This window comes from Arvicanthis niloticus, chromosome 27, assembly GCF_011762505.2.
Source record: "Arvicanthis niloticus isolate mArvNil1 chromosome 27, mArvNil1.pat.X, whole genome shotgun sequence".
Taxonomy (NCBI): Eukaryota; Metazoa; Chordata; class Mammalia; order Rodentia; family Muridae; genus Arvicanthis; species Arvicanthis niloticus.
The window spans coordinates 22,141,359-22,153,860 of record NC_133435.1 but is presented as its reverse complement, the minus strand read 5'-3'; positions in this window follow the sequence as shown (position 1 = coordinate 22,153,860).

Below are 12,502 nucleotides of genomic sequence, written 5' to 3'. Positions count from 1 at the left end.
AATTACATTTATGCTTAAACATACAGATCACATAAATACAACACAACATAATTGTCGTATAATTTCATAATATATTTATATGTGATGCCTTATATTAACATATATGATTTTTCCTAATTTCCCTTGATCATGTCTATAATAAAAATGAAGTTCCCTCTTCATACACATTGAAAAACAACAGTACAGCAATAGTCAACATTTTGTCTTTGAAGCCATTGATGGGCATTTCATACGTATTTATTAGGAGATAGTTTCTTTTTTTAAAAAATCTTTAAAATTAGACTTGGAGGTGGCAGGCCTCACTTGTTAAGCTGGGCTTCACGACAAATGATGCCCTAGAGAATAGAACCTATTTTAGATTCAGTTGCAGAAAACATTTTTTTTTTTTGGAGATGTGTCAAATTATGGGAGAAGTTTCTGGTTTAATCTTTCAAAGGAGAGTGTGTCTCCCCCCATCCCCAATCACGTGCCCTCCTACCTTAATTTACTAAAGACAACTTACTCTCTATCAACCACCTATATGTCTTATGAGTCATATTGATCTCAGACACGTGATACCATCCCTGGCTAAGATAAAATTGGTTTAATGGTCTCCTTTACCCCTCCCAGTGTTTCCAAGGATACTTAAGCATGCAGAGGATGCTGCAGGCCCCCTTACCCAGCAGAAGAGAGCGTCTAGGCAGCTTACAATAAAGGACAAGTCTTCCACAGCATCATCAATACTTTGATAGCTCTGGGCTAATGGAATCTTGTGACTTTCAGTTCTTGTTGATAACAGGCCAAGATATAGAGACCGCTGTGAGACAGTCTCTGTTAGCACATGCTTATTCTTCTGTCTATTCCATGGAATAATTTTTAAGAGACAAAATGACCACATTTCTGGCTGTTTCACTTTTTTCTTTAAGTGGAAATTATTATTATTATTATTATTTTGTTTGGTGGTCACATGTATTTTTCTCATTCTTATTTTGTTATAAAAATAAAGGTTTCCCATAACCTAAAAAAAGTTTGTATTCTTTTCTTTTTTTTGAGATTTATGTATTTTGATTTGTGTGTGTAAATGTAGGCACACTGTGTATGTGTGGATGCTTTTTGAGGGCCTTGGTCCCCTGGACCTCAATTATAGGTGACTTGGAATTGCCTGATGTGGGTACTGAGAACTGGATCTAGATCCTCTGGAAGAGCAGCAAGCCCTCTGAACTGCTGAACCATTTCTCCTGCTCCAATATTTGTATTCTTTTATTAAAAAATTATTATTTTTTAATGAATTCACTTTACATCCCACTCACTGTCCACTTCCTGGTCATTCCTTTCCACAATTTTTCCCCAAATTCTTAAGTGGAAAACACTGATTGACATCTGCTCCAGATTAATTTCTTTAAAAATGTAACTACTGGGGCAGGAGAAATAGCTCAGTGGTAGAGAGTGCTGTAAATCCAGTCCAGGAGATCTGATGCCCTCTTCTGGCCACTTAGGGCACCTGCACTTGTGTGTGCATACCCCTTCCCCAAAGGCACATAATTACAGGTGAAAAATAATTTAAAGCTTAAGTATCTTAGATTTTCCTTTAAAATAGCCCCCAATAGTGAGAAATCGTGAGCTTTGATATGCACAGTGCACTAGAAGCTGTTTGCATATGTTACCTCACAGTCTCCCCAGCACCTCATGGGACTTTCGTAAGAAGTCACACTGGCTACACTTTACAGGTGCAGGGGAATACCGCTCACTTAGGTTAAGGTCAGCCCTCCAGCAAGCAGTGATGCTCTACCTTGTTCTGCCTCCTTCACTGTTGTCCCCCTTTCTGAAAGCACTGACCTTTAGGGGTGTCTATGTCAGGTAGGTTTAGACTGTTAGTGCTCTGGTCTCAGAACAGCAGGCTAATGGCTTCTCTGGTTCTCTCAGGGTTACCATTCTATTTGTGGTAAGAACTAATCAGAAAAAGCAACAAGAAAATTTTTCTGGGGTTGTGGCATTGCAAAAGTGGTTGTTACACAAACTCAAGACTGGGTCAAACTAGATCTCACAATTCCATTTGGAAATATTCTTCTTTTCTTAAAAAAAAATTGTGTACAAGTGTTTTCCTTTCCTGTATGTCTGTGTACCATGAATGTGCCTGGTGCCTGCAGGGGACAGAGAAGGAGCTGGATTCCATGGAACTGGAATTACAAACTGTTGTTAGCCACCATGTGGGTGCTAAGAACCAAACCAAAGAGCAGCCGGTGCTCTTAACAGCTGCACCCTTGGAATATTCATTTTTTTCCTCTTTCTTTTTTTAATTAATTTAAATGCATATTTATTAAATGTATTCACATAGAAAAAATATATGGTATACCTTTCACTGGATTATCCATTCTTTCTTTTTCCTCAATCTGCTTTTATACCATTTTAATTACATGCAAGTATTAAGGTCAGTTCTAGGTTGAGGAACTAGCAATACAATAGATGCAAATAGTCAAGGAACAAGCAAGACAATAAACACAAATAGTCTAAGAACAAGCAAAGCAATAAACAAAGTCCTGCAAAAAAGCCCTGTTTCTAAGGGCTTATTAGGATGACCAAAATATCTGAGCCTACTTCCCTGTCCTAGCCCAAAGTCATTTTCATGTCTGAAGCCTATTTCTTTGTTCTAGCCTAAGATTTAGATTCCTGCCTGAGATTACTTCCTTGTCCTTGGCTGATGTCAGATTAACCCTGATATTCTGAACACAGATTTTGAAACTGTCATTTCTGTTCTCTAAGTAATCTTACAGAAAGTAAGCTACTTATCCCTCAGTGCCCGAGGATCCTAAAGTTCAGGGTTTCTTCTTATTTATTTTTGAGTCAGGGTCACACTGTGTAGCCCTTGGCCAGCCTGGAATTCATATTATAGATGGCCCGAGATTGTAAACCCTACCTGTTTCATGCCTTCTGAGAATTGGGATTAAAGTTGTATGTCATCTCTCTTTCCTGGCTGACTGAGCGTCTTAGTCAGGGTTTCTATTCCTGCACAAACATCATGACCAAGAAGCAAGTTGGGGAGGAAAGGGTTTGTTCAGCTTACACTTCCACATGGCTGTTCATCACCAAAAGAAGTTAGGACAGGAACTCAGGGTGGGAACTTGGAAGCAGAAGCTGATGCAGAGGCCATAGAGGAATGCTGCTCCCCTGACTTGCTCAGCTTGGTTTCTTATAGAACCTGGAACTACCAGCCCTGGGATGGCACCTCCCACAATGGACCCTCCCACCCTTGAATACTAATTGAAAAAATGCCTTACAGCTGGATCTCATGGAGGCATTTTCTCAAGGGAGGCTCCTTTCTCTGTGATAACTCCAGCTTGTGTCAAGTTGACACACAAGACCAGCCAGTACGTGGAGTATCAATTCTCAATTATCTTTTCTTTCTTCCCATTTTACGGAGGCAGGGTCTTTCTACAGAGGTCAGACTGACCTTAGGTTCCTTGACTTTTTACTGTGGCTTCCTGAGTGCTGAGGTGCCTGTGCCACCCTGCCCTGTATCCGTGCCTCATTTCTGACAGTGAAGTGACATAACATCTTTTGGTCTGCTTGGCGGTTTGTATTCTTCTTACTGTCCAGAAATGGATGAATATGATGAGATACTATGGATATACTGTTTGGGACTTGAATGTGGATTTAACATTTAGGAGGAGGCCTGACTAAGGTCATGTGACTAAGGTCACTCAAAGGACACCTGGGAGTGAGAGAGTGGTGAACAACTTTTGCAAGTATTACTTGAGACTCTGGGGTATAAGCTTGGACATTTTAATTTTTATCTTAAATAATAACTTGCTTTGGATTTTTCTCTGTCTAATTCCTATGAATTCCTTTGTTTACTAATGGGTTAGATACCCTAGGATATTCAGAAGTACCAAATGTGAGACATCCCTATCTGTTGGTGTTGGGTAAAGTTGACATTGTGATATTTTGCTATGTAGTTGCATGTGTCCTTATGTTTCTATCCATCAAAGGAGTATGGTTAGAAATTAGAAACTGTCAATACAGAGGGTTTTTTGGGGGGTGGGGGTGAGGGACGGGGTTTCAGTATGTATTCTAGCAATGTAGCTCAGGCTAGCCTCAAATTCACAGGATCCTCTTGTGACCACTTCCCAAGTGTTGGGTCATAGGCTTGCACCCTGAAGCTTGTTAGAAGACATTTGCTGCTGCTTCTTCTTATCAAAGATTCTGCCTATCTTGTGACTTTCGTTAAAGGCAGATAGCCACAGCTATGAATGACGGGGTTCCTCTAGCGGTTTCTGTAGAGTAGATGCAGGAGCAACGGCCAATTAGTATAAATCCTGAAGCAGAATAACAAATGGCGCAGGTGCACACAACGCGGCTGCTCTCTGGGGTCGAGGGAACGGTGCTCACAAGCAGTGCCGGGAAAACAGCCGGTAAAGAGAATATACAGGGAGACAGTGTTAGCTGCCTCTGGGAAGCTAGGCGTTGCTGCTGGTCTCATTATCGCCACTGGGTGTCACTACAGGCAGCCTGCTAGTCAAGGTTAAAATACAGTCAAGGGGATGCTCAGATAGAAACACCGGAGGAACAAAAGTGTCTCTCAACACACATTAGCAGTTTGAAGCAGAGGGGGAAAAACGCCATGAATGGAATGAATCTAGAGAGCCAAAGAGGGCTGGAGAGATGGCTCAGCCGTTAAAGGCTAGGCTCACAACCAAAAATATAAGAGAGAGAGAGAGAGAGCGCTAAAGAATCGCAGCTGAAGCGGTTCAGCCTTAGGGGGTACCCTACCACCTCACTGAAGTAAGAGCGCAGGGAGAGAGAAAGCCCAGCTGGATTGCTAACACACTATACGAATGTTCTGTAGGATTTTGATTCATGTGGCCTAATTACTTTCTTGGAACGCCATACCCTGTTACATTAAAGGTCATGCACCTTTTCCTCTGTCCTCTCGGAGTCTGTAGCATCCGTGGTAGGAGACCCTAGAGGAAACCGGAAACCGTGCGCTTACCACCTCAGTTGGCATTGGTTCTCAGCTTTGGCTCCAGTGCCATCCTGCCTTGAGCTCCTGTTCGACATTCTTTGCCTTATAAATCCTTGTATTTGACTTATTTAAGTATCTAGACATCTTCTCATCTCTCCATGATCTGCTTGGAACTCGGGCTGGGGGGGTAGGGGGGATAGACTGAGGCAGGGGGGACGAAGAAACAGCTGGGAGATAGGAAGTTGGGTGGCCACCTCTTGTCTTCTTCCCTCGCACTGTCTGCTGAGGGACAGGCTCTGCAGCAGGATTTTCAGCGTGGCTAGCTCCCACTGCTCCCAAGATTCCCTCGGCTCTCACCCACAACATTGGTATTGGCTCCTAGTAATTTAGTGAATTCCCTTTTCCTTGGTACGTAGCAAGTCACCATCTTTCCCATGAAAGTATTGTGCTTTTCAGAGACTACAAATACACAGTAAGGAAGATGGCTTCTGCTGATTGAAAAAAAACAATGCACCTAGTTTTTGAAGCACTCAGAAATAATTAAAGAAAAATCCTGGTGTTCTACTTTCACCAAGTGACATCTGTTAGACGTCCAGTGTTAGACGTCAGTCTGCAGTTTAGAACAGACCACTCCATACCAAACGGTTGGGGGTGTGTGTGTGGTTATTCAGGAGATAGGGCAAAGGTGGGGGAAGAAGATGGAAGAAGGGAGGAAGAAGAGAGAGGAAGAAGAGAAGTAGAGAAGTAGAGGCCAGCCATGACCACGTGGGGGGGGGGAAGAGAAAGGGGGAGGGGAGAGGGGACAGAGAAGCTAGAGGCAAGAGATCAAGAGATTAAGAGATTATGAGAGGGAGGTGGGGACAAGCAGCCCTTTTTATAGTGGGCCAGGCCTACCTGGCTGTTGCCAGGTAACTGTGGGGGTGGAGTTTAGACAGAATACTAACAACATCAGGTTTTCGTTTTGTTTTTTGTTTTTGTTTTTTTTTTGCCTTTATTTCATTTGTATGTTTATTTTTGCTTTGTCACTAGATTTCATTGAATCAACTAATTGTAAGTAGGTTTCACTGTTAGACACAATATTCCTGTCTCACAAGGGATCAGTTACCCATTGCTGTGAGCAATGGCTGCAAAACTTAGTCCTTTTATTTGTTAATTTTTCATTAAAATTCTGTATATAGATGTTGTGCCTGCATGTATGTCTGTGCACCATGTGTGTGCTGTACCCTTGGAGGTTGGCATCTCTGGAACTGGAGTTAAAGATGGTTCTGAGCCTCCATGCAGGTGCTGGGAATCCAATCAGGGTCCTCTGGAGGAACAGCCAGTGCTCTTAACCACTGAGCCATCTCTACAGCCGCCAGACTTAGTGCTTTTATCTGACCACCTTGTGACATCACAGTTTCTGTGGGCTGCAGGGTCTGTGTGCAGTTAGTCAGAGGGGGGCTCAGGCTCTTAGCCTCAGGCCTCTGAGGAATGCTCTGGGGGTGGGGTCGTTCCAGCATTCTTCATGGTATAGTCATCTATCCATAACACAACTTACAGCTTGCTAGCCTCAGCAGTCAGACAGGTCCCAGCAGAGGAGACAAGGAACAGGTGGAAGGATGAGTGAGTCAGAGACTGTGGCTGAGTGAATCTTGCATCTCTGCCTGACCAGCAACCAGGATGTTCTTTTATTTATACAGATTCCACAAAAGAGGCAAACCTATGATTTCAAAAGAAATACAGATCAAATCATTTTGTCTCTGGACAAGTGTTACAAGCACAGAGAGAACAGGTATTACCAATCTCAAGTCATTTTAGACTACATGAATATGTATGACATATGACATTGTATTCTTCAGGAGAGTGAAGCATTAAACAGACAGAAAATGCCCGAGTCAGTCTAGGTGAGTTCCCACGGCTTGGTCAATGCACAGGGGTTGGAGGACAACTTATGAGGTAACCTAGCTTAAAAGTTTGAGAGCTCTTCCGGCTCTCTCTCTCAACCTCACTGTAACTTAACGTGAGCCAGCCTCTTCATAATCATCCAATTCTTATATTTCTTTTATATTATTTTTATATCATCTTTATATATTATCAAGGTTGTTTTAGGCAACCTAGCTTTGTTATTAAGGTTTGATATTCTGGGAGGCCATGTCTAGTAGACTACACATAGGAGAAAGCCTGCCATCTGATCCGTTGCCGAATCTCTTGTTATTGGGCTTGCTTAGGGGCAGGTGTGCCAAGAGAATGCTGAGGCAATCCAACTCTGTTGTGCTTTTCACAATCTCTATGGCAAGGAAATCTCCCAAGGAAGGCCAGATAAGGTTACTTCTTTGAGAGCAGAAATATTTTTTTTTTCCTGAGGAAAAGAAGTAAATGAATTATAAAAGTCCCCCACAAATGTAACTCGTAGAGATCAGAAACCCAGGGCGAAAGCTAGCACAGTGAAGACGTTCGGCTCAGCTTTACCGGACTGTGTCAGACAGCTGTGCTGGCTTCATGGCTCTTGCGTTTCCCACTAGTCACGGCTGTGCCAACATGGAGGCTGGCTTTCCTCCCAGTAAATGAGCCAACCACAGAATGGCAGAATGCACCAGGACAGAAGCGAAGTCTTTGTAACCTCTTCTGGAAGGCATTGTATTACCCTTGCTAAGCTCTGTTCAGGAGGAAAGGCTGCATTCAAAGGGAGGCAGTCACACAAGCCTGTGCATGGCTGCAGGCCATCTTGGAATTAGTTGTCTTAACAGAAGATGGAGACTCTGTGGGCGTTTGAATGCAATTACTGTTGTGTTCAGATCATTGGAATTCAGTCTCCGCCTTTTTGTAACATAAGCAGTTGATGTGAAGAACAACTTTTTCTTGTGGAGCAGATTATTGAACTTGTTACAAAGCCCACTGAGGATTTTATGAAGGCCCAGCACTTTGAGTAGCGTCTTGGATGAGTTTCTAATAGTACAATATTTATAATTGGAATGGCTTGGCCTGTATCTGCGTACTTACTTTCCAGGAAGGTTGTGTTACTTTATCTTAAGTGGAGCATGTTTTCCTCCCTCTGGTTCCAAGTGATATACATTCTTAGGAAACTTCTAAAGAGCTTCACACTTGCTTCAAAGGCAAAGGAAATAACAGGCTGGTTTCTGATTTGGGAGAGGCGAAAAAGATGGGAAATACGGTTAAAGTCTCAAACTGAGAGGGATTGCTTGTTGAAAGTGAGGGAGAAAGTGAAGTAGTCTTAAAACTTACTCTGGTGTCACGTGGGGTGGAGGCGGCCCTCCGTACTTTATGCTGGCAGTAATCTTCAGTCCTTTAACTTTCAGTTACAGTCTTCTGGGACCCATGTAGAACAACACTCTTCTCTTAGTCTGCCTTTACCCTAGTCAGCCCCATGCTCACAGGAACGAACACCTACAGCGATGTTAAACTGCAGGTGAAGAGACATTTTTTTCCCTTCAACTCCCCGCCCCCACGGCCACTCCCCAAGCAGACAGAGGAACAGAGCAGTTCACAGTTCAGACATGGAAGGAGCCACCAAATATAATAACACTTTCTAACAGTGACTTACGTAATAGTTGCCTTGCCTGTATTATTGGTGGATTAATTTTTTAAAATTCTGCCATTTAGTTAGAAATCTTTAGGCAATTTCTAGAGAAATTGAGAAGGAGCCACAGGAGCCCAGATGTCCAGGTTGTGTTTGTCTCACTTAGGAATGCTTCTGGTTCCACACTGTCTATTTTAACACTGTCATTGATTCCATGTCAAAGGCAGACTGGGTTGGTTTGGTTTCTGGTGTGGGTTTGGCTGCCAGCCAGTGTCATAATTGATCCCTGTTTTTCCGTCCTTCTACTCACCAATTTTGATAGGTACATTGGGCTGTATGTTTGTCTCTTGGTCACAAGATGGTTACTGCAGCTCCAGGCATCGAACCTAAAATACGAATGGGGCAGTGGTAGTGAAAAAGCTTTCCTCTTGTCCTTTTCTCTGTTGTAAGAACAAACAGTTCTTTACAGAGCCACAGGACTTGTGTTTACTTGCAGTAAACTGAGGCAGGGTCACACTATGACAACAGGCTGGAAGAGGGAGAAAACAAGTATTTCATTTGAACTCCTATTATCGGTATGGAAAGGGAGACAGGGCTTGTAGCCATTGATCCAGCCAAGAGTGTCAGTCATAGTGTTCTGAGCACAGACTCTGATAGAAACATTGTTGCATGAGCTGGGAGTTTTGTAACATTGCAGACATAAAAAAATTACCCAACAAACTTAGCCCAATACTGAATCCTATGGTAAAGATATTTAAAATTCTAAACTGTTGACATAAAATGTCCCTTTGGAAAATTGCTCAGGTTGGGGACTATCTGTGGTATATTGTTTGAGTTTTTTGTTTTTCTCAAGGTGCTAGGTAACCAACACAGGTTATCAGACATACCAGGAAAGTGATGAACCACGGAACTACATCCCCCGTTCTTACTTTTTAACTTTAACAGGAAGATGAAACTGTTTCCTAAAGTCTTTTAAAGTGATTCATTGCATTGTGCTATTAATGTGTTAGAATATGCATGCTGATGAATTTTTCTATTTGTGAACAGCAGTATATGGAGTAATTCCGCTGAAAGAGAAATATAATGACTGGCATATGAGAGCTATTTCAATTCCATTGTAGAGACACCTCCTTTCATTCTAGGTAAGACAACGTTTTCACGGATAAGGTAGGTTCAGTGAGCGAATGGATGGAAATAAATGATGTTCTTTGAACAAGTGAATGGGTATTTGTGGTAATTTTTTATTAGGTTTTACACATATTTTTTAAAGATTCAAAAATTATGTGTAAACATGTATGTCTGTGTGTGTATACAATGTCTGTAGGTGCCCATGGAGGCCAGAAAAGGTCTCTGAATCCCTTGAAGCTGGGCTTGTAGGTGGTTGTGAACTGCCTGATATGGATGCTGGGAACTAAACTCGGCTCTTCTGGGAGAGCAGCCAGTGCTCTGAGCTGCCGAGCCATCTCTCCAGCCCTCCATGTATTTTATAAATACAATTTGTTATTATTGTGTGGTTCTCAGAGAGAAGAGAAAACACAATTATAAGAGTAGAAAAGCATAAAAAAAAATCTAAGTGGAACCTTGATTTCCTTATCCAGTGAAGCACCTGGTACCTTAATAAGACTCTCACGGGAAGAGAGTCTGACCAGAATGACTTTAACTGCAGAGCTGTTCTCTGAAGGACATGACTTCCTGTCGGGTAGTTTAGGTCACTGTCTCCATGAATGATACTAGTGCTGAGAGGAGAGGTTGACCTTTAAGATCTCTACTGGTAAAACTGACTTAATGTTTATTATTCTATACTCCAATTTTGTAAAAAGATGAATATCTGAACATTATTATGTTGAGAAAAATTAAATATAAACATCTAAGTGTTATAATATCACCTACAATTATCTTTAACGTTTCTTCATAAACCATTTAAACAAGTGGGTCTATTAGACCTTGGGCCTGCGCCTGTGAAGACTTTGTCTATATAATGGGAGTTTGTTCTGCCATGCTTAGTGCCGGAGGAGCCTATGCTGGGTTACCTAGCATCTGCTGTTGCTATTTATTCTCAGCGAGGAGGCAAATAAGCCAGGATTGGGAGCTGAGGAATGGGAGTCAGGTTAGACAAACACAGGGTGTCATGGGGCTCATAGAAGGAGACCGGGGAGGTTTCTGGTGGATATAGTCCTTGAGAAGAGTCATGGGGAACAGCTGGAGATGTGTGGCCATGAGAGCTGCTGACTAGGTTTGGTGACAGTCTTTCCTGTCAACTTCCACAGTGAGACATTTCCCTGTCACCATCTGCACATCTTTATTTTAACGTCCTTATGCTTTCATTTGTTTTGCTATAGTTAAGATCTCTTTGATGATTTTCACCCCTGCCCACAAATTCCCAGCTCATCTTTCTCTGCATCTTGCTCTGAAAAGAAAGCTCAGGAGCTGTGCCTGTTCACCGCGCCCCGCCCCCACCCCCATCTCCCATTCCTTAACCCTCACCATGCAGAACTGTGGTTTCAGATCTTTAGCCATACCTCTCTCTCTCTAGTTAACGTTTATTTTATTTCACAAATAAACAAGCCTGCCACTAGTCAGATCTTTTCCAAGAGAACCCTTTGCTCATGACTAAAATTTTCTTGTGGGCCAAGGTTTTCTTCTTTTGAACTCCAAACATCTTAAGTCTCAACCAAATATAATAACAGTTTCTAACAGCGACTTACGTAATAGTTGCCTTGCCTGTATTATTGGTGGATTAATTTTTTTTAATTCTGCCATTTAGTTAGAAATCTTTAGGCATTTTTTTTATTTATTTTGAAGTCAGATAAATCTCAGGACATGAATACATACTTCCTGCTTAGTTAATTCAGCAACTTTCCTAATAAAGTCATCAGACAAAAAAGGAATTCAAGACAGGTACAGACCGAGTACCTCTACCACGTGCCCAAGAACTTAGCCCTCTCAATTTCTCTAGATGTTTCTAAGATGCAAACAAGTGAATAACTTTCCTCTGACAACTGAGGTCTTTGTATACTTTTTATAAAATTAAAATTCCAAAATATAATGTAAAACAGCTCACAGTGGATGATTGATATATTTGGAAATTATTAAAAACACTGAATGATATGTTATACTACATAGTCATAGTGACAAAACCAACATCATCCCAGAACAGAACCATCATGTAGGTCAGTGCACTAGAAGATGCAACCCAGACAGAAACCCACACAGCTACATCATGTGACTTTTGATACATGTGTCAAAAATATACATTGTAGAAAAGATGGTTTCTTCAACAAGTGGTGCTCGGGAAGCTGCAGACTCACACACTGAATGAATCTAATCTCCATCTCTCACTATACACAAATCATCTCCAAATGGTCAAAAAGCTTAACATAAGATCTAAAACTTTGAAAGTGTTTGAGGAAAAAAAAAAATGGGGAAAACACTTTGGGATAGAGGCACAGGCAAAGGCTTTCTTAACAGGACCACAGTTGTTTAGGAAATAAAACAACAAGAGACAAATTGAATTTCATGGAATTAAAACACTTTGTATGGCAAAGGAAAACAGGTAATCTAGTGAAGAGGCAGACTAAAGAATAGGAGAAAATCTTTGCCAGTTCTGTATCTGACAAAGAACTAATCTAGAATATATCATTGAACTCAAAAAGATTGACAGAAAGAAATAAAATAACCTAATCAATAAACAGGTTGATGAAATGAACAGTTCTCAAAATATGAAACACAAATGGCCAATAAACATATGAAAAAGTGTCCAACTTCACTGACCATAAAGGAACAGAGAATTGAGGCAAGAAAAGAAAATTTAAACTACATTGAGATTCTATGATTATCCCTGTCAGAATGGCAGCCATTAAGAAAACAAAATGAATTTAAGGGGTCACATGGAAACTTACTATAGTAGAAGCTTTTCAAAATATAAATATATATGAAAGAAATCTAAATGGAATCACCAAATAACAGGAAGACAAAGCTCCAATTAGACTGCTCTCGCCACCAAGTGAAACCTCCAGTGTCAGGAGTGGGTTGCATCTGACTGAGTT